This window comes from Paramisgurnus dabryanus, chromosome 8 (assembly GCF_030506205.2).
Source record: "Paramisgurnus dabryanus chromosome 8, PD_genome_1.1, whole genome shotgun sequence".
NCBI lineage: Eukaryota > Metazoa > Chordata > Actinopteri > Cypriniformes > Cobitidae > Paramisgurnus > Paramisgurnus dabryanus.
Genome location: NC_133344.1, coordinates 39063088 through 39088009, shown reverse-complemented (window position 1 = coordinate 39088009; position 24922 = coordinate 39063088). Strand labels below are relative to the sequence as shown.

At 47.2% G+C, this 24922-nt stretch overlaps 31 non-coding genes across 31 annotated transcripts; all 31 read right to left on the bottom strand.

Annotated features, from left to right (window-relative positions):
• Positions 1 to 5469: 5469 nt before the first annotated feature.
• Positions 5470 to 5543, bottom strand: trnan-guu (transfer RNA asparagine (anticodon GUU)). The gene has a single exon. It is a non-coding gene; the product is annotated as a tRNA-Asn (tRNA).
• A 243-nt stretch (positions 5544 to 5786) lies between these two features.
• trnak-cuu (transfer RNA lysine (anticodon CUU)) lies at positions 5787 to 5859 on the bottom strand. Its single transcript has one exon. It is a non-coding gene; the product is annotated as a tRNA-Lys (tRNA).
• A 1529-nt stretch (positions 5860 to 7388) lies between these two features.
• On the bottom strand, positions 7389 to 7462 carry trnan-guu (transfer RNA asparagine (anticodon GUU)). Its single transcript has one exon. It is a non-coding gene; the product is annotated as a tRNA-Asn (tRNA).
• Positions 7463 to 7691: 229 nt separating this feature from the next.
• On the bottom strand, positions 7692 to 7764 carry trnak-cuu (transfer RNA lysine (anticodon CUU)). The gene has a single exon. It is a non-coding gene; the product is annotated as a tRNA-Lys (tRNA).
• An 834-nt stretch (positions 7765 to 8598) lies between these two features.
• trnan-guu (transfer RNA asparagine (anticodon GUU)) lies at positions 8599 to 8672 on the bottom strand. The gene has a single exon. It is a non-coding gene; the product is annotated as a tRNA-Asn (tRNA).
• Positions 8673 to 8915: 243 nt separating this feature from the next.
• Positions 8916 to 8988, bottom strand: trnak-cuu (transfer RNA lysine (anticodon CUU)). Its single transcript has one exon. It is a non-coding gene; the product is annotated as a tRNA-Lys (tRNA).
• Positions 8989 to 9813: 825 nt separating this feature from the next.
• trnan-guu (transfer RNA asparagine (anticodon GUU)) lies at positions 9814 to 9887 on the bottom strand. The gene has a single exon. It is a non-coding gene; the product is annotated as a tRNA-Asn (tRNA).
• Positions 9888 to 10130: 243 nt separating this feature from the next.
• trnak-cuu (transfer RNA lysine (anticodon CUU)) lies at positions 10131 to 10203 on the bottom strand. The gene has a single exon. It is a non-coding gene; the product is annotated as a tRNA-Lys (tRNA).
• Positions 10204 to 11028: 825 nt separating this feature from the next.
• Positions 11029 to 11102, bottom strand: trnan-guu (transfer RNA asparagine (anticodon GUU)). Its single transcript has one exon. It is a non-coding gene; the product is annotated as a tRNA-Asn (tRNA).
• Positions 11103 to 11345: 243 nt separating this feature from the next.
• Positions 11346 to 11418, bottom strand: trnak-cuu (transfer RNA lysine (anticodon CUU)). Its single transcript has one exon. It is a non-coding gene; the product is annotated as a tRNA-Lys (tRNA).
• An 836-nt stretch (positions 11419 to 12254) lies between these two features.
• On the bottom strand, positions 12255 to 12328 carry trnan-guu (transfer RNA asparagine (anticodon GUU)). The gene has a single exon. It is a non-coding gene; the product is annotated as a tRNA-Asn (tRNA).
• Positions 12329 to 12557: 229 nt separating this feature from the next.
• trnak-cuu (transfer RNA lysine (anticodon CUU)) lies at positions 12558 to 12630 on the bottom strand. Its single transcript has one exon. It is a non-coding gene; the product is annotated as a tRNA-Lys (tRNA).
• Positions 12631 to 13781: 1151 nt separating this feature from the next.
• On the bottom strand, positions 13782 to 13854 carry trnak-cuu (transfer RNA lysine (anticodon CUU)). Its single transcript has one exon. It is a non-coding gene; the product is annotated as a tRNA-Lys (tRNA).
• Positions 13855 to 14679: 825 nt separating this feature from the next.
• On the bottom strand, positions 14680 to 14753 carry trnan-guu (transfer RNA asparagine (anticodon GUU)). The gene has a single exon. It is a non-coding gene; the product is annotated as a tRNA-Asn (tRNA).
• Positions 14754 to 14996: 243 nt separating this feature from the next.
• trnak-cuu (transfer RNA lysine (anticodon CUU)) lies at positions 14997 to 15069 on the bottom strand. Its single transcript has one exon. It is a non-coding gene; the product is annotated as a tRNA-Lys (tRNA).
• An 825-nt stretch (positions 15070 to 15894) lies between these two features.
• trnan-guu (transfer RNA asparagine (anticodon GUU)) lies at positions 15895 to 15968 on the bottom strand. The gene has a single exon. It is a non-coding gene; the product is annotated as a tRNA-Asn (tRNA).
• A 243-nt stretch (positions 15969 to 16211) lies between these two features.
• Positions 16212 to 16284, bottom strand: trnak-cuu (transfer RNA lysine (anticodon CUU)). Its single transcript has one exon. It is a non-coding gene; the product is annotated as a tRNA-Lys (tRNA).
• An 825-nt stretch (positions 16285 to 17109) lies between these two features.
• trnan-guu (transfer RNA asparagine (anticodon GUU)) lies at positions 17110 to 17183 on the bottom strand. The gene has a single exon. It is a non-coding gene; the product is annotated as a tRNA-Asn (tRNA).
• Positions 17184 to 17426: 243 nt separating this feature from the next.
• On the bottom strand, positions 17427 to 17499 carry trnak-cuu (transfer RNA lysine (anticodon CUU)). The gene has a single exon. It is a non-coding gene; the product is annotated as a tRNA-Lys (tRNA).
• Positions 17500 to 18309: 810 nt separating this feature from the next.
• trnan-guu (transfer RNA asparagine (anticodon GUU)) lies at positions 18310 to 18383 on the bottom strand. The gene has a single exon. It is a non-coding gene; the product is annotated as a tRNA-Asn (tRNA).
• Positions 18384 to 18626: 243 nt separating this feature from the next.
• Positions 18627 to 18699, bottom strand: trnak-cuu (transfer RNA lysine (anticodon CUU)). The gene has a single exon. It is a non-coding gene; the product is annotated as a tRNA-Lys (tRNA).
• An 825-nt stretch (positions 18700 to 19524) lies between these two features.
• On the bottom strand, positions 19525 to 19598 carry trnan-guu (transfer RNA asparagine (anticodon GUU)). Its single transcript has one exon. It is a non-coding gene; the product is annotated as a tRNA-Asn (tRNA).
• A 243-nt stretch (positions 19599 to 19841) lies between these two features.
• trnak-cuu (transfer RNA lysine (anticodon CUU)) lies at positions 19842 to 19914 on the bottom strand. Its single transcript has one exon. It is a non-coding gene; the product is annotated as a tRNA-Lys (tRNA).
• Positions 19915 to 20739: 825 nt separating this feature from the next.
• On the bottom strand, positions 20740 to 20813 carry trnan-guu (transfer RNA asparagine (anticodon GUU)). The gene has a single exon. It is a non-coding gene; the product is annotated as a tRNA-Asn (tRNA).
• Positions 20814 to 21056: 243 nt separating this feature from the next.
• trnak-cuu (transfer RNA lysine (anticodon CUU)) lies at positions 21057 to 21129 on the bottom strand. Its single transcript has one exon. It is a non-coding gene; the product is annotated as a tRNA-Lys (tRNA).
• An 825-nt stretch (positions 21130 to 21954) lies between these two features.
• On the bottom strand, positions 21955 to 22028 carry trnan-guu (transfer RNA asparagine (anticodon GUU)). Its single transcript has one exon. It is a non-coding gene; the product is annotated as a tRNA-Asn (tRNA).
• Positions 22029 to 22271: 243 nt separating this feature from the next.
• Positions 22272 to 22344, bottom strand: trnak-cuu (transfer RNA lysine (anticodon CUU)). Its single transcript has one exon. It is a non-coding gene; the product is annotated as a tRNA-Lys (tRNA).
• An 825-nt stretch (positions 22345 to 23169) lies between these two features.
• trnan-guu (transfer RNA asparagine (anticodon GUU)) lies at positions 23170 to 23243 on the bottom strand. The gene has a single exon. It is a non-coding gene; the product is annotated as a tRNA-Asn (tRNA).
• Positions 23244 to 23486: 243 nt separating this feature from the next.
• On the bottom strand, positions 23487 to 23559 carry trnak-cuu (transfer RNA lysine (anticodon CUU)). The gene has a single exon. It is a non-coding gene; the product is annotated as a tRNA-Lys (tRNA).
• An 825-nt stretch (positions 23560 to 24384) lies between these two features.
• On the bottom strand, positions 24385 to 24458 carry trnan-guu (transfer RNA asparagine (anticodon GUU)). Its single transcript has one exon. It is a non-coding gene; the product is annotated as a tRNA-Asn (tRNA).
• A 243-nt stretch (positions 24459 to 24701) lies between these two features.
• trnak-cuu (transfer RNA lysine (anticodon CUU)) lies at positions 24702 to 24774 on the bottom strand. The gene has a single exon. It is a non-coding gene; the product is annotated as a tRNA-Lys (tRNA).
• Positions 24775 to 24922: the final 148 nt, after the last annotated feature.

Genomic DNA, 24922 nt, shown 5'->3' with positions numbered 1-24922 from the left:
CCCCCCGGTAGGCGGGGAGGGGACAAGAGCAAATTACATTGTCTGACATTTGCTATTGCACACACCTCTTTAATAGTATCTTTGGTGATCTCTGACTGGCGGAGTCTGGTGTCATTCGTGCCGAAGTGAATAACAATCTTAGAAAACTAAACTTTAGCATTAGCCAGCACTTTAAGTTTTGATCTAATGTCAGATGCTCTGGCTCCCGGTATACAATCAACCATGGTGGCTGGTGCATCAATGTCAACGTTCCTGAGTATGGAATCTACAATAACCAGGGCACTTTTAACAGACGTCTCAGCCGGTGTATTGCTGAGTGGAGAAAATCTGTTTGATATTAAAACAGGAGCGTGATTTGGGTGCCGAATGTGACTATCCCGCCTGACAGTCACCCAGTTAGTCAGCCGCCTTGACTCTGAAGTCGGAACCGAGCCATGTGTATTACGCTTAACACTAGGCCCAACCAAAACAGTGTTTGTAACATTAACATTAGCGGTCTTATGTTACCAGCCGGAGCGGGCTACTGTATGCCCCTCCGGCGCGTTCCACCTCGAGGAGGTCCCCAAAAGCACCCCAATGACCAAACACACGAACAGGTAAGTAAGAGTTAAAATTTTTTTATTTAAATTATTTAAAATGCTGTTAAGCAGGGGGAAAGGGAGAATGGGAAATTTAAAAGATCTCTTTGTCTGTCCTCCACAGACTCTTCAGGGGAAGAGGAGCAAAGTGCCGGGCCAAAGCACTACTGAGGAGGGGAGGGAGCCGGGGAGACGGAGACTCTTTTCCTTGCTTTCTTTAACCCGTCGTGCCCTCCTTTGCTCCTGGAGGCAGAATAAACAATAATTAGTGGAATGTAGGGGGGTATATGGCGACTACCTGCTCCATAGCCTTCCGGCCGTTACACGACTTGTTCCAGTACTTGACTGTGGTGAATCAGGTAAGTATAAGTAGGATTCTTCCCGTGTCCGTAACTCTCTCTCTCTTCTTTTCTCTTACACAGGGCGCTCGTCTCTGGGATCTACTGCAGTCACACACACACAAGAGACAGATTAAGGGAAACCTCACTATTTTTGCAGCGCCTCCCTCAGGCACTGGGGGGATTGCAATGGCAAGCTGCTGGAATAAACACCACTCTGCTTTCTCTTTCAGGTTTCCTCGAGGATGTTACTCTACCAGGCCTATGGATGTACCAGGCAGGTGTGGACTTCACTCGGCGCACAGAACTGCATCTACGGTCTCTCAGGTAAGTTTAACTTTACTCACTCTAGGGTGGCTCGGCGGTCAACAGGACAGTTCAGGTACGTACAGCTTTGACTCTTGCTCCGATGTGCTCTGCGGTTCAATGGACGTGCTGCTCTATAATGACAAGACAGTTCAAGTACATGTAGCTCTTAGCTCTGGTTCTGCGATTCAATGGGCGTGCTGCTCTATATCAACAAGATAGTTCAGGTACATATAGCTCTTAGCTCGGGCTCTGATGTGGCTCTGCGGTTCTCCACGGTAGGGCCACTACACAACAACACACTCCTCACAAGTAGTCACTGTCTGTTCCTCCAATGCTTTCAGGATAAATAATAGACCACTGGTACTCACAGTCTAATGACGATTATTTCTCTCTCTTCTGTGTTGTTGTTCTTCCTTTTGCAGTCTTCCACAAAGCCACTCGACTCACGGAATCTCCGCCAGAGGTCGTGCTTCGCGGTGGCCTTTAATGCAGATGTATACACACAAGTGAGAATGTACTGCTTTAATACGATTGATTTCCTTTCAAACCTGTTTCCATAACTTGTTTCTCCGCCCTCTTTCCTCCAACAGATCCTCTCTTCAGTTCCTATTCGTCCACTTCACCACATCAACACACCGCTTGCCACAACGCCCGCTCCAACATTCACCAACAATGGAACAAAACAATTAACAACATACTGTGTTTCACATGCTCTATTTAAACTTCCTCTTCCCTTGAATCCTCTAATCAGCGTTCGCCACGCCGACGCTCACACCTGTCGCTGGTTTCCGCTGATTACGTTGCCCAGGGTTACCTGGAAGTGCCGGTGTTCGGGTAAATCGGTCCGGGCGGAACTCTTCTTTAGTTCCACCCCGATAGTCACTCGTGACACTTACTGTCCTCAACTAGCGTTCGGATGCGCGCTTTTAGTTCTGCAACCTTCTCCGTCAGCCTTACTACTTCAATACACTTAGCACCCAATACACTAAATTCCTCTATGGTGACGGAAGAAGCTAAACTGTACATGTGGCAAGTAGTGCAGGTTACAATGACAAACGGAGTCTTACCGTTTTTATGCTGGGCGTCTCCGTTCGCCTGAATGCGGTCCGTGAAGCTGCATCGAGACAGGTGCTCGCTCGTAGCACGCCTCAGCCGTCTACGAGCGTCTGTGGTCAGGGTGATGTTAGGCACGCCGACTCTGCAATGGAACCGCAGCACCTCCTTCACAGCTTCCCGATCTGGTGTGGACAGGTCAGAAAAGCATACATCGGATGAATCCGCCATTAGATCACCAACGAAGGCAGATTTAAGTAAACAGACGGTAAGAAATGTAGCTTTAGCCGGCACCGACTGGTGATGCTAGCGTGCTTTATGCTAACACCGAGTGTTACTAGTGATAAAATCGTTTTGCTTAGTAATACAACTCAGTAATCGTCAAGGTAAAGTATTCCTAAGATAAACTAATAAGTTATATTATATAGATAGGAATAAGATAGTGAAAAAAGGATTTAGCTGATAAGCTCAACAGAGCTTCGAGCTTGCGACTAGAAAGCTATTAGAAAGATTTCAATCTGGGTTTAGATCTGGACACAGTACAGAGACTGCATTGGTCAGAGTTCTCAATTATCTCCTTGTAATAGCTGACTCTGGGGCTTGTGGTCTTTTGGTCATGTTAGACCTTACTGCTGCATTTGTTACAATTTGTCACAGTACATTATTGGACAGATTGCATAAGTGGACCGGTCTGTCTGGAACTGTGTTAAATTGCTTTTAATCTTACCTCTCAGATCGCTCCCAATTTGTCTATCTGGGTTCGAATAGATCTCAGACTGCTCCTCTGTGTCAGGGTGTCCCTCAGGGGTCAGTTTTGGGTCCTATTTTATTTAGTGTTTATATGCTCCCCCTTGGGCAGATTATTCGGAAGTATGGCCTGAGCTTTCACTGCTATGCAGACGACACCCAGATTTATATCAGCTCTCAGCCTGATTTTAATTCTTCCTCCTCTAAACTGTCTGACTGTTTGCTGGAAATTAAAGGGTGGATGAAACTCAACTTCCTAAGACTTAATTGCTCCAAAACTGAAGTATTATTAATTGGCACTCCTTTAAATGTTGGTAAATGTGAGGATTTTATGATTTCAGTAGACAATACTCAATTGTCCCCTTCTGGTCAGGTTCGCAACTTGGGTGTGATTTTTGATGCTCAGCTAACTTTTAATTCACATTTTAAAAATATAACAAAGGTTGCTTTTTTCCATCTGAGGAATATTGCGCGCATCAGACCGTTTCTCTCTAGGCCTGACGCAGAGAGGCTAATTCATACTTTCATCACGTCAAGGCTTGACTATTGTAATTCTCTTTTTGCTGGTTTACCAGCTAACTCCATTAAGAAGTTGCAATATATACAGAACTCTGCCGCACGTGTTTTGACCCACATCCTCACGAAATCACATTACACCTGTACTCCAACAACTTCACTGGCTTCCAGTTCAGTCGCGTATTGATTTTAAAATTTTGATTTTAACCTATAAAGCAGTACATGGGTTGGCTCCAGATTACATCTGTGAGTTGGTTACTCCATCCATTCCTGCTCGCTCTCTCCGCTCTGCTGGCTCTCTTTCTCTGTTGCAGCCTCGTTGTAAATTAAAAACCATGGTGGGAAGGGCCTTCTCCTATAGGGCACCAAAGCTATGGAATGCATTACCTGCGTCTATCAGGGATGCTGCTTCTATGGACTGTTTTAAGAAACTTCTTAAGACACATCTTTTTAGTCCTGCTTTTAATGTATAAAACTTATGTATTTGTTTTATTCTTTTTACTGTAATGCTTTATTGTTGATTATTTTGTATGTATGTTATAGCGCTTTGAGTTTGAGAGAGGCGCATTATAAATAAAATTAATTATTATTATTATTATTATTAATCCTTTGGAAGGCACCAAGGTATGTCTTTAAACTGTTTTGCTATTCCAGGTCATCGAGCTTTAACACTGTGATCAGACAGTTCTGTAAATAAATCCTACAAAAAATCAGCGCAGTGGAACAACAGTTACCGACAGCATCGTTGCCTCAACAACAACACGATGCTGTGGTGCTCTCCCTGTCACTAAAAAACATCCAGCGTCCCTGGGTGGGCTCGAATCACCAACCTTTCGGCTAACCGCCGAACGCGCTAACCGAGACGGACAGGTGTGGGATGGCAAAGGACGGATCAGAGGGCTGTTTGACAGCGAGCGACAAGGTTAACGCTAAGAATGGAGTCCTAAATGTGTACATAGGAGAGCTAATTTCCCCGGAACCAACATTTGCAACAGAAATGCAAAGAGACGCCTCGGTCAGGATTTTTATAAAGGTCACTTGGCCTGGGGCTGCAATGTAAAGCAGCTTACACGCCGAACATGGGGCTCGAACCCATGACCCTGAGATTAAAAGCCTCATTCTCTACCGACTGAGCTAGCCGGGCCTAAGGTTGTGTTGTTTGTTGGCTGATTCCAAGGCGTTCCCTTCTTAAAGAATCAGCACAAACAGATGCCTTGTATGTTGCACGTTTAAAGGCAAGCTTAGGCTACGTGGCTTCTGGCTGGAGTTTTCTATAGCAGGCAGAATAATTAAGGTCCGCTGCAAAACCTCTAGCTTGCTGGTGCTTGTTGTTTTTGAGCAGACCATCCATGTGATCTTGGCACATCTCGAGCAGTCACAGATTCTGCTATTTTTTCCAGACCTGTTTGATATTCTTGCCAGTTGGCCTTGTAGTGGGTCCAGCTAATCACGGGGCAGACGGCATAAACGGAGAAAGATCGATCAAGTTCTGGCATGAATTTATGAGGAAACATTTTTGACCATTGGTCTTTCAGTTTGTGCGCCTTGTAAGCGGTGTGTTGTGTAGCATGCGCACAACCACGTTAAAAATGACAGATGACAAGAACCTTGTTGTGTGAGAGCCACAGCACTTCAGCTAGTCTTAAATTCCTGTAGCGTGAGCTTTCGATAAGACAATATCCTCTTTCATTCACGCATACAATTGGGTTTCAGCTTAGGCTTGGATGTAGTCCTTTGGATGGCACCAAGGTATGTCTTTAAACTGTTTTGCTATTCCAGGTCATCAACCTTTAACACTGTGATCAGACGGTTCTGTAAAAAAATCCTACAAAAAAATCAGCGCAGTGAAACAAGAGTTACTGACAACATGGTTGCCTCAACTGCTACACGATGCTGTGGTGCTCTCCCTGTCACTGAAAAGCATCCAGCGTCCCTGGGTGGGCACGAACCACCAACCTTTCGGTTAACAGCCGAACGCGCTAACCGATTGCGCCACAGAGACAGACAAAAGAGCAACGTGGGATGGCGGAGGACGGATCAGAGGGCTGTTTGATAGCGAGCGACAAGGATAACACGAAGAATGGAGTCCTAACTGTGTACATAGGAGAGCTTATTTCCCCGGAACCAACATTTGCAACAGAAATGCAAAGAGTATCCTGACCGAATACGCCTCGGTCAGGATTTTTATAAAGGTCACTTGGCCTGGGGCTGCAATGTAAAGCTCCAAGGAGAAAAGCAGCTTACACGCCCAACGTGGGGCTCGAACCCACGACCCTGAGATTAAGAGTCTCATGCTCTACCGACTGAGCCAACCGGGCCTAAGGTCGTGCCGTTTGTTGGCTGATTCCAAGGCGTTCCCTTCTTAAAGAATCAGCACAAACAGATGCCTTGCATGTTGCACGTTTAAAGGCAAGCTCAGACTCCGTGGCTTCTGGCTGGAGTTTTCTATAGCAGGCAGAATAATTAAGGTCCGCTGCAAAACCTCTTGCTCGCAGGCGAGTCTGTGCTCGTTGCAGATGCTGGTGCTTGTTGTTTTTGAGCAGACCATCCATGTGATCTGGGCACATCTCGAGCAGTCACAGATGCTGCTATTTTTTCCAGACCTGTTTGATATTCTTGCCAGTTGACCTTGTAGTGGGTCCAGCTAATCACGGTGCTGACGGCATAAACGGAGAAAGATCGATCAAGTTCTGGCATGAATTTATGAGGAAACGTTTTTGTCCATTGGTCGTGACTGCCTCTTCACCATTGGTCTTTCAGTTTGTGCGCCTTGTAAGCGGTGTGTTGTGTAGCATGCGCACAACCACGTTAAAAATGACAGATGACAAGAACCTTGTTGTGTGAGAGCCACAGCACTTCAGTTACCCCGGATTTCCACCGACTGCGGAGCAGCTGCAGATCAGCTCCGCTGCGTTACGTCTCCGCACTCTGCCGTCCGCCAATACGCACCAGTTCCGTTTTTGTTGCAGAGCGGCTGCGTGCTGAAGTGACGAGGTCTCGCAAATTCACGTGATGATCGCGCGATACCTAGTTCTGTCTCTGCCCATTAAGCCGTTGAATTATGACGTTTTTACAAACCAGCCCAGATCACAACACGAGATCTCGCATAGACAGAGCAGTACATCAAATCCATCCAAAATTCAAAAAATAAGAAGGCTGCTAAAACATTTATATATGCTTTATCTTTAATGTATTTATTTGAAACTCCCCTGGCTCTGTTCCTGTCTATTATTTGTTGTTTCTGTATTAATGACTTTATTTGTGTGTGTTTGTAATGTTTGTATTGCAAAGATTTAATAAAAAAACACGAGTTCTCATGAATTCAGGTATGATCACGCGATAAAGTCATGGCTCCGCCCTGCGGAGCTGTCCGGCATCCGTCAAAAATAGAAGCTCTGCGTATTTGTGCCGGAGGGCTGCGGATGGCCGGAGCTGTGACGGATTCGGAGCGCAGTCAGTGGAAATACACACATTGACTTGAATGGAAACCGATTGACTCCGCCGCCGTTCCGCAACGGATCCGCAGCCGTTCCGCAGTCGGTGGAAATCCGGGGTCAGTCTTAAATTCCTGTAGCGTGAGCTTTCGAATAAGACAATATCCTCTTTCATTCACGCATACAATTGGGTTTCGGCTTAGGCTTGGATGTAGTCCTTTGGATGGCACCAAGGTATGTCTTTAAACTGTTTTGCTATTCCAGGTCATCAACCTTTAACACTGTGATCAGACGGTTCTGTAAAAAAATCCTACAAAAAAATCAGCGCAGTGAAACAAGAGTTACTGACAACATGGTTGCCTCAACTGCTACACGATGCTGTGGTGCTCTCCCTGTCACTGAAAAGCATCCAGCGTCCCTGGGTGGGCTCGAACCACCAACCTTTCGGTTAACAGCCGAACGCGCTAACCGATTGCGCCACAGAGACAGACAAAAGAGCAACGTGGGATGGCGGAGGACGGATCAGAGGGCTGTTTGATAGCGAGCGACAAGGATAACACGAAGAATGGAGTCCTAACTGTGTACATAGGAGAGCTTATTTCCCCGGAACCAACATTTGCAACAGAAATGCAAAGAGACGCCTCGGTCAGGATTTTTATAAAGGTCACTTGGCCTGGGGCTGCAATGTAAAGCTCCAAGGAGAAAAGCAGCTTACACGCCCAACGTGGGGCTCGAACCCACGACCCTGAGATTAAGAGTCTCATGCTCTACCGACTGAGCTAGCCGGGCCTAAGGTTGTGTCGTTTGTTGGCTGATTCCAAGGCGTTCCCTTCTTAAAGAATCAGCACAAACAGATGCCTTGCATGTTGCACGTTTAAAGGCAAGCTCAGACTACGTGGCTTCTGGCTGGAGTTTTCTATAGCAGGCAGAATAATTAAGGTCCGCTGCAAAACCTCTTGCTCGCAGGCGAGTCTGTGCTCGTTGCAGATGCTGGTGCTTGTTGTTTTTGAGCAGACCATCCATGTGATCTGGGCACATCTCGAGCAGTCACAGATGCTGCTATTTTTTCCAGACCTGTTTGATATTCTTGCCAGTTGACCTTGTAGTGGGTCCAGCTAATCACGGTGCCGACGGCATAACGGAGAAAGATCGATCAAGTTCTGGCATGAATTTATGAGGAAACGTTTTTGTCCATTGGTCGTGACTGCCTCTTCACCATTGGTCTTTCAGTTTGTGCGCCTTGTAAGCGGTGTGTTGTGTAGCATGCGCACAACCACGTTAAAAATGACAGATGACAAGAACCTTGTTGTGTGAGAGCCACAGCACTTCAGTTAGTCTTAAATTCCTGTAGCGTGAGCTTTCGATAAGACAATATCCTCTTTCATTCACGCATACAATTGGGTTTCGGCTTAGGCTTGGATGTAGTCCTTTGGATGGCACCAAGGTATGTCTTTAAACTGTTTTGCTATTCCAGGTCATCAACCTTTAACACTGTGATCAGACGGTTCTGTAAAAAAATCCTACAAAAAAATCAGCGCAGTGAAACAAGAGTTACTGACAACATGGTTGCCTCAACTGCTACACGATGCTGTGGTGCTCTCCCTGTCACTGAAAAGCATCCAGCGTCCCTGGGTGGGCTCGAACCACCAACCTTTCGGTTAACAGCAGAACGCGCTAACCGATTGCGCCACAGAGACAGACAAAAGAGCAACGTGGGATGGCCGAGGACGGATCAGAGGGCTGTTTGATAGCGGGCGACAAGGATAACATGAAGAATGGAGTCCTAACTGTGTACATAGGAGAGCTTATTTCCCCGGAACCAACATTTGCAACAGAAATGCAAAGAGTATCCTGACCGAATACGCCTCGGTCAGGATTTTTATAAAGGTCACTTGGCCTGGGGCTGCAATGTAAAGCTCCAAGGAGAAAAGCAGCTTACACGCCCAACGTGGGGCTCGAACCCACGACCCTGAGATTAAGAGTCTCATGCTCTACCGACTGAGCTAGCCGGGCCTAAGGTCGTGTCGTTTGTTGGCTGATTCCAAAGCGTTCCCTTCTTAAAGAATCAGCACAAACAGATGCCTTGCATGTTGCACGTTTAAAGGCAAGCTCAGACTACGTGGCTTCTGGCTGGAGTTTTCTATAGCAGGCAGAATAATTAAGGTCCGCTGCAAAACCTCTTGCTCGCAGGCGAGTCTGTGCTCGTTGCAGATGCTGGTGCTTGTTGTTTTTGAGCAGACCATCCATGTGATCTGGGCACATCTCGAGCAGTCACAGATGCTGCTATTTTTTCCAGACCTGTTTGATATTCTTGCCAGTTGACCTTGTAGTGGGTCCAGCTAATCACGGTGCCGACGGCATAAACGGAGAAAGATCGATCAAGTTCTGGCATGAATTTATGAGGAAACGTTTTTGTCCATTGGTCGTGACTGCCTCTTCACCATTGGTCTTTCAGTTTGTGCGCCTTGTAAGCGGTGTGTTGTGTAGCATGCGCACAACCACGTTAAAAATGACAGATGACAAGAACCTTGTTGTGTGAGAGCCACAGCACTTCAGTTAGTCTTAAATTCCTGTGGCGTGAGCTTTCGATAAGACAATATCCTCTTTCATTCACGCATACAATTGGGTTTCGGCTTAGGCTTGGATGTAGTCCTTTGGATGGCACCAAGGTATGTCTTTAAACTGTTTTGCTATTCCAGGTCATCAACCTTTAACACTGTGATCAGACGGTTCTGTAAAAAAATCCTACAAAAAAATCAGTGCAGTGAAACAAGAGTTACTGACAACATGGTTGCCTCAACTGCTACGGTGCTCTCCCTGTCACTGAAATGCACCCAGCGTCCCTGGGTGGGCTCGAACCACCAACCTTTCGGTTAACAACCGAACGCGCTAACCGATTGCGCCACAGAGACAGACAAAAGAACAACGTGGGATGGCGGAGGACGGATCAGAGGGCTGTTTGATAGCGAGCGACAAGGATAACACGAAGAATGGAGTCCTAACTGTGTACATAGGAGAGCTTATTTCCTCGGAACCAACATTTGCAACAGAAATGCAAAGAGTATCCTGACCGAATACGCCTCGGTCAGGATTTTTATAAAGGTCACTTGGCCTGGGGCTGCAATGTAAAGCTCCAAGGAGAAAAGCAGCTTACACGCCCAACGTGGGGCTCGAACCCACGACCCTGAGATTAAGAGTCTCATGCTCTACCGACTGAGCTAGCCGGGTCTAAGGTCGTGTCGTTTGTTGGCTGATTCCAAGGCGTTCCCTTCTTAAAGAATCAGCACAAACAGATGCCTTGCATGTTGCACGTTTAAAGGCAAGCTCAGACTATGTGGCTTCTGGCTGGAGTTTTCTATAGCAGGCAGAATAATTAAGGTCCGCTGCAAAACCTCTTGCTCGCAGGCGAGTCTGTGCTCGTTGCAGATGCTGGTGCTTGTTGTTTTTGAGCAGACCATCCATGTGATCTGGGCACATCTCGAGCAGTCACAGATGCTGCTATTTTTTCCAGACCTGTTTGATATTCTTGCCAGTTGACCTTGTAGTAGGTCCAGCTAATCACGGTGCCGACGGCATAAACGGAGAAAGATCGATCAAGTTCTGGCATGAATTTATGAGGAAACGTTTTTGTCCATTGGTCGTGACTGCCTCTTCACCATTGGTCTTTCAGTTTGTGCGCCTTGTAAGCGGTGTGTTGTGTAGCATGCGCACAACCACGTTAAAAATGACAGATGACAAGAACCTTGTTGTGTGAGAGCCACAGCACTTCAGTTAGTCTTAAATTCCTGTGGCGTGAGCTTTCGATAAGACAATATCCTCTTTCATTCACGCATACAATTGGGTTTCGGCTTAGGCTTGGATGTAGTCCTTTGGATGGCACCAAGGTATGTCTTTAAACTGTTTTGCTATTCCAGGTCATCAACCTTTAACACTGTGATCAGACGGTTCTGTAAAAAAATCCTACAAAAAAATCAGCGCAGTGAAACAAGAGTTACTGACAACATGGTTGCCTCAACTGCTACGGTGCTCTCCCTGTCACTGAAAAGCACCCAGCGTCCCTGGGTGGGCTCGAACCACCAACCTTTCGGTTAACAGCCAAACGCGCTAACCGATTGCGCCACAGAGACAGACAAAAGAACAACGTGGGATGGCGGAGGACGGATCAGAGGGCTGTTTGATAGCGAGCGACAAGGATAACACGAAGAATGGAGTCCTAACTGTGTACATAGGAGAGCTTATTTCCTCGGAACCAACATTTGCAACAGAAATGCAAAGAGTATCCTGACCGAATACGCCTCGGTCAGGATTTTTATAAAGGTCACTTGGCCTGGGGCTGCAATGTAAAGCTCCAAGGAGAAAAGCAGCTTACACGCCCAACGTGGGGCTCGAACCCACGACCCTGAGATTAAGAGTCTCATGCTCTACCGACTGAGCCAACCGGGCCTAAGGTCGTGCCGTTTGTTGGCTGATTCCAAGGCGTTCCCTTCTTAAAGAATCAGCACAAACAGATGCCTTGCATGTTGCACGTTTAAAGGCAAGCTCAGACTCCGTGGCTTCTGGCTGGAGTTTTCTATAGCAGGCAGAATAATTAAGGTCCGCTGCAAAACCTCTTGCTCGCAGGCGAGTCTGTGCTCGTTGCAGATGCTGGTGCTTGTTGTTTTTGAGCAGACCATCCATGTGATCTGGGCACATCTCGAGCAGTCACAGATGCTGCTATTTTTTCCAGACCTGTTTGATATTCTTGCCAGTTGACCTTGTAGTGGGTCCAGCTAATCACGGTGCTGACGGCATAAACGGAGAAAGATCGATCAAGTTCTGGCATGAATTTATGAGGAAACGTTTTTGTCCATTGGTCGTGACTGCCTCTTCACCATTGGTCTTTCAGTTTGTGCGCCTTGTAAGCGGTGTGTTGTGTAGCATGCGCACAACCACGTTAAAAATGACAGATGACAAGAACCTTGTTGTGTGAGAGCCACAGCACTTCAGTTAGTCTTAAATTCCTGTAGCGTGAGCTTTCGAATAAGACAATATCCTCTTTCATTCACGCATACAATTGGGTTTCGGCTTAGGCTTGGATGTAGTCCTTTGGATGGCACCAAGGTATGTCTTTAAACTGTTTTGCTATTCCAGGTCATCAACCTTTAACACTGTGATCAGACGGTTCTGTAAAAAAATCCTACAAAAAAATCAGCGCAGTGAAACAAGAGTTACTGACAACATGGTTGCCTCAACTGCTACACGATGCTGTGGTGCTCTCCCTGTCACTGAAAAGCATCCAGCGTCCCTGGGTGGGCTCGAACCACCAACCTTTCGGTTAACAGCCGAACGCGCTAACCGATTGCGCCACAGAGACAGACAAAAGAGCAACGTGGGATGGCGGAGGACGGATCAGAGGGCTGTTTGATAGCGAGCGACAAGGATAACACGTAGAATGGAGTCCTAACTGTGTACATAGGAGAGCTTATTTCCCCGGAACCAACATTTGCAACAGAAATGCAAAGAGACGCCTCGGTCAGGATTTTTATAAAGGTCACTTGGCCTGGGGCTGCAATGTAAAGCTCCAAGGAGAAAAGCAGCTTACACGCCCAACGTGGGGCTCGAACCCACGACCCTGAGATTAAGAGTCTCATGCTCTACCGACTGAGCTAGCCGGGCCTAAGGTCGTGTCGTTTGTTGGCTGATTCCAAGGCGTTCCCTTCTTAAAGAATCAGCACAAACAGATGCCTTGCATGTTGCACGTTTAAAGGCAAGCTCAGACTACGTGGCTTCTGGCTGGAGTTTTCTATAGCAGGCAGAATAATTAAGGTCCGCTGCAAAACCTCTTGCTCGCAGGCGAGTCTGTGCTCGTTGCAGATGCTGGTGCTTGCTGTTTTTGAGCAGACCATCCATGTGATCTGGGCACATCTCGAGCAGTCACAGATGCTGCTATTTTTTCCAGACCTGTTTGATATTCTTGCCAGTTGACCTTGTAGTGGGTCCAGCTAATCACGGTGCCGACGGCATAACGGAGAAAGATCGATCAAGTTCTGGCATGAATTTATGAGGAAACGTTTTTGTCCATTGGTCGTGACTGCCTCTTCACCATTGGTCTTTCAGTTTGTGCGCCTTGTAAGCGGTGTGTTGTGTAGCATGCGCACAACCACGTTAAAAATGACAGATGACAAGAACCTTGTTGTGTGAGAGCCACAGCACTTCAGTTAGTCTTAAATTCCTGTAGCGTGAGCTTTCGATAAGACAATATCCTCTTTCATTCACGCATACAATTGGGTTTCGGCTTAGGCTTGGATGTAGTCCTTTGGATGGCACCAAGGTATGTCTTTAAACTGTTTTGCTATTCCAGGTCATCAACCTTTAACACTGTGATCAGACGGTTCTGTAAAAAAATCCTACAAAAAAATCAGCGCAGTGAAACAAGAGTTACTGACAACATGGTTGCCTCAACTGCTACACGATGCTGTGGTGCTCTCCCTGTCACTGAAAAGCATCCAGCGTCCCTGGGTGGGCTCGAACCACCAACCTTTCGGTTAACAGCAGAACGCGCTAACCGATTGCGCCACAGAGACAGACAAAAGAGCAACGTGGGATGGCCGAGGACGGATCAGAGGGCTGTTTGATAGCGGGCGACAAGGATAACATGAAGAATGGAGTCCTAACTGTGTACATAGGAGAGCTTATTTCCCCGGAACCAACATTTGCAACAGAAATGCAAAGAGTATCCTGACCGAATACGCCTCGGTCAGGATTTTTATAAAGGTCACTTGGCCTGGGGCTGCAATGTAAAGCTCCAAGGAGAAAAGCAGCTTACACGCCCAACGTGGGGCTCGAACCCACGACCCTGAGATTAAGAGTCTCATGCTCTACCGACTGAGCTAGCCGGGCCTAAGGTCGTGTCGTTTGTTGGCTGATTCCAAGGCGTTCCCTTCTTAAAGAATCAGCACAAACAGATGCCTTGCATGTTGCACGTTTAAAGGCAAGCTCAGACTACGTGGCTTCTGGCTGGAGTTTTCTATAGCAGGCAGAATAATTAAGGTCCGCTGCAAAACCTCTTGCTCGCAGGCGAGTCTGTGCTCGTTGCAGATGCTGGTGCTTGTTGTTTTTGAGCAGACCATCCATGTGATCTGGGCACATCTCGAGCAGTCACAGATGCTGCTATTTTTTCCAGACCTGTTTGATATTCTTGCCAGTTGACCTTGTAGTGGGTCCAGCTAATCACGGTGCCGACGGCATAAACGGAGAAAGATCGATCAAGTTCTGGCATGAATTTATGAGGAAACGTTTTTGTCCATTGGTCGTGACTGCCTCTTCACCATTGGTCTTTCAGTTTGTGCGCCTTGTAAGCGGTGTGTTGTGTAGCATGCGCACAACCACGTTAAAAATGACAGATGACAAGAACCTTGTTGTGTGAGAGCCACAGCACTTCAGTTAGTCTTAAATTCCTGTGGCGTGAGCTTTCGATAAGACAATATCCTCTTTCATTCACGCATACAATTGGGTTTCGGCTTAGGCTTGGATGTAGTCCTTTGGATGGCACCAAGGTATGTCTTTAAACTGTTTTGCTATTCCAGGTCATCAACCTTTAACACTGTGATCAGACGGTTCTGTAAAAAAATCCTACAAAAAAATCAGTGCAGTGAAACAAGAGTTACTGACAACATGGTTGCCTCAACTGCTACGGTGCTCTCCCTGTCACTGAAATGCACCCAGCGTCCCTGGGTGGGCTCGAACCACCAACCTTTCGGTTAACAACCGAACGCGCTAACCGATTGCGCCACAGAGACAGACAAAAGAACAACGTGGGATGGCGGAGGACGGATCAGAGGGCTGTTTGATAGCGAGCGACAAGGATAACACGAAGAATGGAGTCCTAACTGTGTACATAGGAGAGCTTATTTCCTCGGAACCAACATTTGCAACAGAAATGCAAAGAGTATCCTGACCGAATACGCCTCGGTCAGGATTTTTATAAAGGTCACTTGGCCTGGGGCTGCAATGTAAAGCTCCAAGGAGAAAAGCAGCTTACACGCCCAACGTGGGGCTCGAACCCACGACCCTGAGATTAAGAGTCTCATGCTCTACCGACTGAGCTAGCCGGGTCTAAGGTCGTGTCGTTTGTTGGCTGATTCCAAGGCGTTCCCTTCTTAAAGAATCAGCACAAACAGATGCCTTGCATGTTGCACGTTTAAAGGCAAGCTCAGACTATGTGGCTTCTGGCTGGAGTTTTCTATAGCAGGCAGAATAATTAAGGTCCGCTGCAAAACCTCTTGCTCGCAGGCGAGTCTGTGCTCGTTGCAGATGCTGGTGCTTGTTGTTTTTGAGCAGACCATCCATGTGATCTGGGCACATCTCGAGCAGTCACAGATGCTGCTATTTTTTCCAGACCTGTTTGATATTCTTGCCAGTTGACCTTGTAGTAGGTCCAGCTAATCACGGTGCCGACGGCATAAACGGAGAAAGATCGATCAAGTTCTGGCATGAATTTATGAGGAAACGTTTTTGTCCATTGGTCGTGACTGCCTCTTCACCATTGGTCTTTCAGTTTGTGCGCCTTGTAAGCGGTGTGTTGTGTAGCATGCGCACAACCACGTTAAAAATGACAGATGACAAGAACCTTGTTGTGTGAGAGCCACAGCACTTCAGTTAGTCTTAAATTCCTGTGGCGTGAGCTTTCGATAAGACAATATCCTCTTTCATTCACGCATACAATTGGGTTTCGGCTTAGGCTTGGATGTAGTCCTTTGGATGGCACCAAGGTATGTCTTTAAACTGTTTTGCTATTCCAGGTCATCAACCTTTAACACTGTGATCAGACGGTTCTGTAAAAAAATCCTACAAAAAAATCAGCGCAGTGAAACAAGAGTTACTGACAACATGGTTGCCTCAACTGCTACGGTGCTCTCCCTGTCACTGAAAAGCACCCAGCGTCCCTGGGTGGGCTCGAACCACCAACCTTTCGGTTAACAGCCAAACGCGCTAACCGATTGCGCCACAGAGACAGACAAAAGAACAACGTGGGATGGCGGAGGACGGATCAGAGGGCTGTTTGATAGCGAGCGACAAGGATAACACGAAGAATGGAGTCCTAACTGTGTACATAGGAGAGCTTATTTCCTCGGAACCAACATTTGCAACAGAAATGCAAAGAGTATCCTGACCGAATACGCCTCGGTCAGGATTTTTATAAAGGTCACTTGGCCTGGGGCTGCAATGTAAAGCTCCAAGGAGAAAAGCAGCTTACACGCCCAACGTGGGGCTCGAACCCACGACCCTGAGATTAAGAGTCTCATGCTCTACCGACTGAGCTAGCCGGGCCTAAGGTCGTGCCGTTTGTTGGCTGATTCCAAGGCGTTCCCTTCTTAAAGAATCAGCACAAACAGATGCCTTGCATGTTGCACGTTTAAAGGCAAGCTCAGACTACGTGGCTTCTGGCTGGAGTTTTCTATAGCAGGCAGAATAATTAAGGTCCGCTGCAAAACCTCTTGCTCGCAGGCGAGTCTGTGCTCGTTGCAGATGCTGGTGCTTGTTGTTTTTGAGCAGACCATCCATGTGATCTGGGCACATCTCGAGCAGTCACAGATGCTGCTATTTTTTCCAGACCTGTTTGATATTCTTGCCAGTTGACCTTGTAGTAGGTCCAGCTAATCACGGTGCCGACGGCATAAACGGAGAAAGATCGATCAAGTTCTGGCATGAATTTATGAGGAAACGTTTTTGTCCATTGGTCGTGACTGCCTCTTCACCATTGGTCTTTCAGTTTGTGCGCCTTGTAAGCGGTGTGTTGTGTAGCATGCGCGCAACCACGTTAAAAATGACAGATGACAAGAACCTTGTTGTGTGAGAGCCACAGCACTTCAGTTAGTCTTAAATTCCTGTGGCGTGAGCTTTCGATAAGACAATATCCTCTTTCATTCACGCATACAATTGGGTTTCGGCTTAGGCTTGGATGTAGTCCTTTGGATGGCACCAAGGTATGTCTTTAAACTGTTTTGCTATTCCAGGTCATCAACCTTTAACACTGTGATCAGACGGTTCTGTAAAAAAATCCTACAAAAAAATCAGTGCAGTGAAACAAGAGTTACTGACAACATGGTTGCCTCAACTGCTACGGTGCTCTCCCTGTCACTGAAATGCACCCAGCGTCCCTGGGTGGGCTCGAACCACCAACCTTTCGGTTAACAGCCGAACGCGCTAACCGATTGCGCCACAGAGACAGACAAAAGAACAACGTGGGATGGCGGAGGACGGATCAGAGGGCTGTTTGATAGCGAGCGACAAGGATAACACGAAGAATGGAGTCCTAACTGTGTACATAGGAGAGCTTATTTCCTCGGAACCAACATTTGCAACAGAAATGCAAAGAGTATCCTGACCGAATACGCCTCGGTCAGGATTTTTATAAAGGTCACTTGGCCTGGGGCTGCAATGTAAAGCTCCAAGGAGAAAAGCAGCTTACACGCCCAACGTGGGGCTCGAACCCACGACCCTGAGATTAAGAGTCTCATGCTCTACCGACTGAGCTAGCCGGGCCTAAGGTCGTGTCGTTTGTTGGCTGATTCCAAGGCGTTCCCTTCTTAAAGAATCAGCACAAACAGATGCCTTGCATGTTGCACGTTTAAAGGCAAGCTCAGACTATGTGGCTTCTGGCTGGAGTTTTCTATAGCAGGCAGAATAATTAAGGTCCGCTGCAAAACCTCTTGCTCGCAGGCGAGTCTGTGCTCGTTGCAGATGCTGGTGCTTGTTGTTTTTGAGCAGACCATCCATGTGATCTGGGCACATCTCGAGCAGTCACAGATGCTGCTATTTTTTCCAGACCTGTTTGATATTCTTGCCAGTTGACCTTGTAGTAGGTCCAGCTAATCACGGTGCCGACGGCATAAACGGAGAAAGATCGATCAAGTTCTGGCATGAATTTATGAGGAAACGTTTTTGTCCATTGGTCGTGACTGCCTCTTCACCATTGGTCTTTCAGTTTGTGCGCCTTGTAAGCGGTGTGTTGTGTAGCATGCGCACAACCACGTTAAAAATGACAGATGACAAGAACCTTGTTGTGTGAGAGCCACAGCACTTCAGTTAGTCTTAAATTCCTGTGGCGTGAGCTTTCGATAAGACAATATCCTCTTTCATTCACGCATACAATTGGGTTTCGGCTTAGGCTTGGATGTAGTCCTTTGGATGGCACCAAGGTATGTCTTTAAACTGTTTTGCTATTCCAGGTCATCAACCTTTAACACTGTGATCAGACGGTTCTGTAAAAAAATCCTACAAAAAAATCAGCGCAGTGAAACAAGAGTTACCTCAACTGCTACAGTGCTCTCCCTGTCACTGAAAAGCACCCAGCGTCCCTGGGTGGGCTCGAACCACCAACCTTTCGGTTAACAGCCGAACGCGCTAACCGATTGCGCCACAGAGACAGACAAAAGAACAACGTGGGATGGCGGAGGACGGATCAGAGGGCTGTTTGATAGCGAGCGACAAGGATAACACGAAGAATGGAGTCCTAACTGTGTACATAGGAGAGCTTATTTCCTCGGAACCAACATTTGCAACAGAAATGCAAAGAGTATCCTGACCGAATACGCCTCGGTCAGGATTTTTATAAAGGTCACTTGGCCTGGGGCTGCAATGTAAAGCTCCAAGGAGAAAAGCAGCTTACACGCCCAACGTGGGGCTCGAACCCACGACCCTGAGATTAAGAGTCTCATGCTCTACCGACTGAGCTAGCCGGGCCTAAGGTCGTGTCGTTTGTTGGCTGATTCCAAGGCGTTCCCTTCTTAAAGAATCAGCACAAACAGATGCCTTGCATGTTGCACGTTTAAAGGCAAGCTCAGACTACGTGGCTTCTGGCTGGAGTTTTCTATAGCAGGCAGAATAATTAAGGTCCGCTGCAAAACCTCTTGCTCGCAGGCGAGTCTGTGCTCGTTGCAGATGCTGGTGCTTGTTGTTTTTGAGCAGACCATCCATGTGATCTGGGCACATCTCGAGCAGTCACAGATGCTGCTATTTTTTCCAGACCTGTTTGATATTCTTGCCAGTTGACCTTGTAGTAGGTCCAGCTAATCACGGTGCCGACGGCATAAACGGAGAAAGATCGATCAAGTTCTGGCATGAATTTATGAGGAAACGTTTTTGTCCATTGGTCGTGACTGCCTCTTCACCATTGGTCTTTCAGTTTGTGCGCCTTGTAAGCGGTGTGTTGTGTAGCATGCGCACAACCACGTTAAAAATGACAGATGACAAGAACCTTGTTGTGTGAGAGCCACAGCACTTCAGTTAGTCTTAAATTCCTGTGGCGTGAGCTTTCGATAAGACAATATCCTCTTTCATTCACGCATACAATTGGGTTTCGGCTTAGGCTTGGATGTAGTCCTTTGGATGGCACCAAGGTATGTCTTTAAACTGTTTTGCTATTCCAGGTCATCAACCTTTAACACTGTGATCAGACGGTTCTGTAAAAAAATCCTACAAAAAAATCAGCGCAGTGAAACAAGAGTTACTGACAACATGGTTGCCTCAACTGCTACGGTGCTCTCCCTGTCACTGAAAAGCACCCAGCGTCCCTGGGTGGGCTCGAACCACCAACCTTTCGGTTAACAGCCGAACGCGCTAACCGATTGCGCCACAGAGACAGACAAAAGAACAACGTGGGATGGCGGAGGACGGATCAGAGGGCTGTTTGATAGCGAGCGACAAGGATAACACGAAGAATGGAGTCCTAACTGTGTACATAGGAGAGCTTATTTCCTCGGAACCAACATTTGCAACAGAAATGCAAAGAGTATCCTGACCGAATACGCCTCGGTCAGGATTTTTATAAAGGTCACTTGGCCTGGGGCTGCAATGTAAAGCTCCAAGGAGAAAAGCAGCTTACACGCCCAACGTGGGGCTCAAACCCACGACCCTGAGATTAAGAGTCTCATGCTCTACCGACTGAGCTAGCCGGGCCTAAGGTTGTGCCGTTTGTTGGCTGATTCCAAGGCGTTCCCTTCTTAAAGAATCAGCACAAACAGATGCCTTGCATGTTGCACGTTTAAAGGCAAGCTCAGACTACGTGGCTTCTGGCTGGAGTTTTCTATAGCAGGCAGAATAATTAAGGTCCGCTGCAAAACCTCTTGCTCGCAGGCGAGTCTGTGCTCGTTGCAGATGCTGGTGCTTGTTGTTTTTGAGCAGACCATCCATGTGATCTGGGCACATCTCGAGCAGTCACAGATGCTGCTATTTTTTCCAGACCTGTTTGATATTCTTGCCAGTTGACCTTGTAGTAGGTCCAGCTAATCACGGTGCCGACGGCATAAACGGAGAAAGATCGATCAAGTTCTGGCATGAATTTATGAGGAAACGTTTTTGTCCATTGGTCGTGACTGCCTCTTCACCATTGGTCTTTCAGTTTGTGCGCCTTGTAAGCGGTGTGTTGTGTAGCATGCGCACAACCACGTTAAAAATGACAGATGACAAGAACCTTGTTGTGTGAGAGCCACAGCACTTCAGTTAGTCTTAAATTCCTGTGGCGTGAGCTTTCGATAAGACAATATCCTCTTTCATTCACGCATACAATTGGGTTTCGGCTTAGGCTTGGATGTAGTCCTTTGGATGGCACCAAGGTATGTCTTTAAACTGTTTTGCTATTCCAGGTCATCAACCTTTAACACTGTGATCAGACGGTTCTGTAAAAAAATCCTACAAAAAAATTAGCGCAGTGAAACAAGAGTTACTGACAACATGGTTGCCTCAACTGCTACGGTGCTCTCCCTGTCACTGAAAAGCACCCAGCGTCCCTGGGTGGGCTCGAACCACCAACCTTTCGGTTAACAGCCGAACGCGCTAACCGATTGCGCCACAGAGACAGACAAAAGAACAACGTGGGATGGCGGAGGACGGATCAGAGGGCTGTTTGATAGCGAGCGACAAGGATAACACGAAGAATGGAGTCCTAACTGTGTACATAGGAGAGCTTATTTCCTCGGAACCAACATTTGCAACAGAAATGCAAAGAGTATCCTGACCGAATACGCCTCGGTCAGGATTTTTATAAAGGTCACTTGGCCTGGGGCTGCAATGTAAAGCTCCAAGGAGAAAAGCAGCTTACACGCCCAACGTGGGGCTCGAACCCACGACCCTGAGATTAAGAGTCTCATGCTCTACCGACTGAGCTAGCCGGGCCTAAGGTCGTGCCGTTTGTTGGCTGATTCCAAGGCGTTCCCTTCTTAAAGAATCAGCACAAACAGATGCCTTGCATGTTGCACGTTTAAAGGCAAGCTCAGACTACGTGGCTTCTGGCTGGAGTTTTCTATAGCAGGCAGAATAATTAAGGTCCGCTGCAAAACCTCTTGCTCGCAGGCGAGTCTGTGCTCGTTGCAGATGCTGGTGCTTGTTGTTTTTGAGCAGACCATCCATGTGATCTGGGCACATCTCGAGCAGTCACAGATGCTGCTATTTTTTCCAGACCTGTTTGATATTCTTGCCAGTTGACCTTGTAGTAGGTCCAGCTAATCACGGTGCCGACGGCATAAACGGAGAAAGATCGATCAAGTTCTGGCATGAATTTATGAGGAAACGTTTTTGTCCATTGGTCGTGACTGCCTCTTCACCATTGGTCTTTCAGTTTGTGCGCCTTGTAAGCGGTGTGTTGTGTAGCATGCGCACAACCACGTTAAAAATGACAGATGACAAGAACCTTGTTGTGTGAGAGCCACAGCACTTCAGTTAGTCTTAAATTCCTGTGGCGTGAGCTTTCGATAAGACAATATCCTCTTTCATTCACGCATACAATTGGGTTTCGGCTTAGGCTTGGATGTAGTCCTTTGGATGGCACCAAGGTATGTCTTTAAACTGTTTTGCTATTCCAGGTCATCAACCTTTAACACTGTGATCAGACGGTTCTGTAAAAAAATCCTACAAAAAAATCAGTGCAGTGAAACAAGAGTTACTGACAACATGGTTGCCTCAACTGCTACGGTGCTCTCCCTGTCACTGAAATGCACCCAGCGTCCCTGGGTGGGCTCGAACCACCAACCTTTCGGTTAACAACCGAACGCGCTAACCGATTGCGCCACAGAGACAGACAAAAGAACAACGTGGGATGGCGGAGGACGGATCAGAGGGCTGTTTGATAGCGAGCGACAAGGATAACACGAAGAATGGAGTCCTAACTGTGTACATAGGAGAGCTTATTTCCTCGGAACCAACATTTGCAACAGAAATGCAAAGAGTATCCTGACCGAATACGCCTCGGTCAGGATTTTTATAAAGGTCACTTGGCCTGGGGCTGCAATGTAAAGCTCCAAGGAGAAAAGCAGCTTACACGCCCAACGTGGGGCTCGAACCCACGACCCTGAGATTAAGAGTCTCATGCTCTACCGACTGAGCTAGCCGGGTCTAAGGTCGTGTCGTTTGTTGGCTGATTCCAAGGCGTTCCCTTCTTAAAGAATCAGCACAAACAGATGCCTTGCATGTTGCACGTTTAAAGGCAAGCTCAGACTATGTGGCTTCTGGCTGGAGTTTTCTATAGCAGGCAGAATAATTAAGGTCCGCTGCAAAACCTCTTGCTCGCAGGCGAGTCTGTGCTCGTTGCAGATGCTGGTGCTTGTTGTTTTTGAGCAGACCATCCATGTGATCTGGGCACATCTCGAGCAGTCACAGATGCTGCTATTTTTTCCAGACCTGTTTGATATTCTTGCCAGTTGACCTTGTAGTAGGTCCAGCTAATCACGGTGCCGACGGCATAAACGGAGAAAGATCGATCAAGTTCTGGCATGAATTTATGAGGAAACGTTTTTGTCCATTGGTCGTGACTGCCTCTTCACCATTGGTCTTTCAGTTTGTGCGCCTTGTAAGCGGTGTGTTGTGTAGCATGCGCACAACCACGTTAAAAATGACAGATGACAAGAACCTTGTTGTGTGAGAGCCACAGCACTTCAGTTAGTCTTAAATTCCTGTGGCGTGAGCTTTCGATAAGACAATATCCTCTTTCATTCACGCATACAATTGGGTTTCGGCTTAGGCTTGGATGTAGTCCTTTGGATGGCACCAAGGTATGTCTTTAAACTGTTTTGCTATTCCAGGTCATCAACCTTTAACACTGTGATCAGACGGTTCTGTAAAAAAATCCTACAAAAAAATCAGCGCAGTGAAACAAGAGTTACTGACAACATGGTTGCCTCAACTGCTACGGTGCTCTCCCTGTCACTGAAAAGCACCCAGCGTCCCTGGGTGGGCTCGAACCACCAACCTTTCGGTTAACAGCCAAACGCGCTAACCGATTGCGCCACAGAGACAGACAAAAGAACAACGTGGGATGGCGGAGGACGGATCAGAGGGCTGTTTGATAGCGAGCGACAAGGATAACACGAAGAATGGAGTCCTAACTGTGTACATAGGAGAGCTTATTTCCTCGGAACCAACATTTGCAACAGAAATGCAAAGAGTATCCTGACCGAATACGCCTCGGTCAGGATTTTTATAAAGGTCACTTGGCCTGGGGCTGCAATGTAAAGCTCCAAGGAGAAAAGCAGCTTACACGCCCAACGTGGGGCTCGAACCCACGACCCTGAGATTAAGAGTCTCATGCTCTACCGACTGAGCTAGCCGGGCCTAAGGTCGTGCCGTTTGTTGGCTGATTCCAAGGCGTTCCCTTCTTAAAGAATCAGCACGAACAGATGCCTTGCATGTTGCACGTTTAAAGGCAAGCTCAGACTACGTGGCTTCTGGCTGGAGTTTTCTATAGCAGGCAGAATAATTAAGGTCCGCTGCAAAACCTCTTGCTCGCAGGCGAGTCTGTGCTCGTTGCAGATGCTGGTGCTTGTTGTTTTTGAGCAGACCATCCATGTGATCTGGGCACATCTCGAGCAGTCACAGATGCTGCTATTTTTTCCAGACCTGTTTGATATTCTTGCCAGTTGACCTTGTAGTAGGTCCAGCTAATCACGGTGCCGACGGCATAAACGGAGAAAGATCGATCAAGTTCTGGCATGAATTTATGAGGAAACGTTTTTGTCCATTGGTCGTGACTGCCTCTTCACCATTGGTCTTTCAGTTTGTGCGCCTTGTAAGCGGTGTGTTGTGTAGCATGCGCGCAACCACGTTAAAAATGACAGATGACAAGAACCTTGTTGTGTGAGAGCCACAGCACTTCAGTTAGTCTTAAATTCCTGTGGCGTGAGCTTTCGATAAGACAATATCCTCTTTCATTCACGCATACAATTGGGTTTCGGCTTAGGCTTGGATGTAGTCCTTTGGATGGCACCAAGGTATGTCTTTAAACTGTTTTGCTATTCCAGGTCATCAACCTTTAACACTGTGATCAGACGGTTCTGTAAAAAAATCCTACAAAAAAATCAGTGCAGTGAAACAAGAGTTACTGACAACATGGTTGCCTCAACTGCTACGGTGCTCTCCCTGTCACTGAAATGCACCCAGCGTCCCTGGGTGGGCTCGAACCACCAACCTTTCGGTTAACAGCCGAACGCGCTAACCGATTGCGCCACAGAGACAGACAAAAGAACAACGTGGGATGGCGGAGGACGGATCAGAGGGCTGTTTGATAGCGAGCGACAAGGATAACACGAAGAATGGAGTCCTAACTGTGTACATAGGAGAGCTTATTTCCTCGGAACCAACATTTGCAACAGAAATGCAAAGAGTATCCTGACCGAATACGCCTCGGTCAGGATTTTTATAAAGGTCACTTGGCCTGGGGCTGCAATGTAAAGCTCCAAGGAGAAAAGCAGCTTACACGCCCAACGTGGGGCTCGAACCCACGACCCTGAGATTAAGAGTCTCATGCTCTACCGACTGAGCTAGCCGGGCCTAAGGTCGTGTCGTTTGTTGGCTGATTCCAAGGCGTTCCCTTCTTAAAGAATCAGCACAAACAGATGCCTTGCATGTTGCACGTTTAAAGGCAAGCTCAGACTATGTGGCTTCTGGCTGGAGTTTTCTATAGCAGGCAGAATAATTA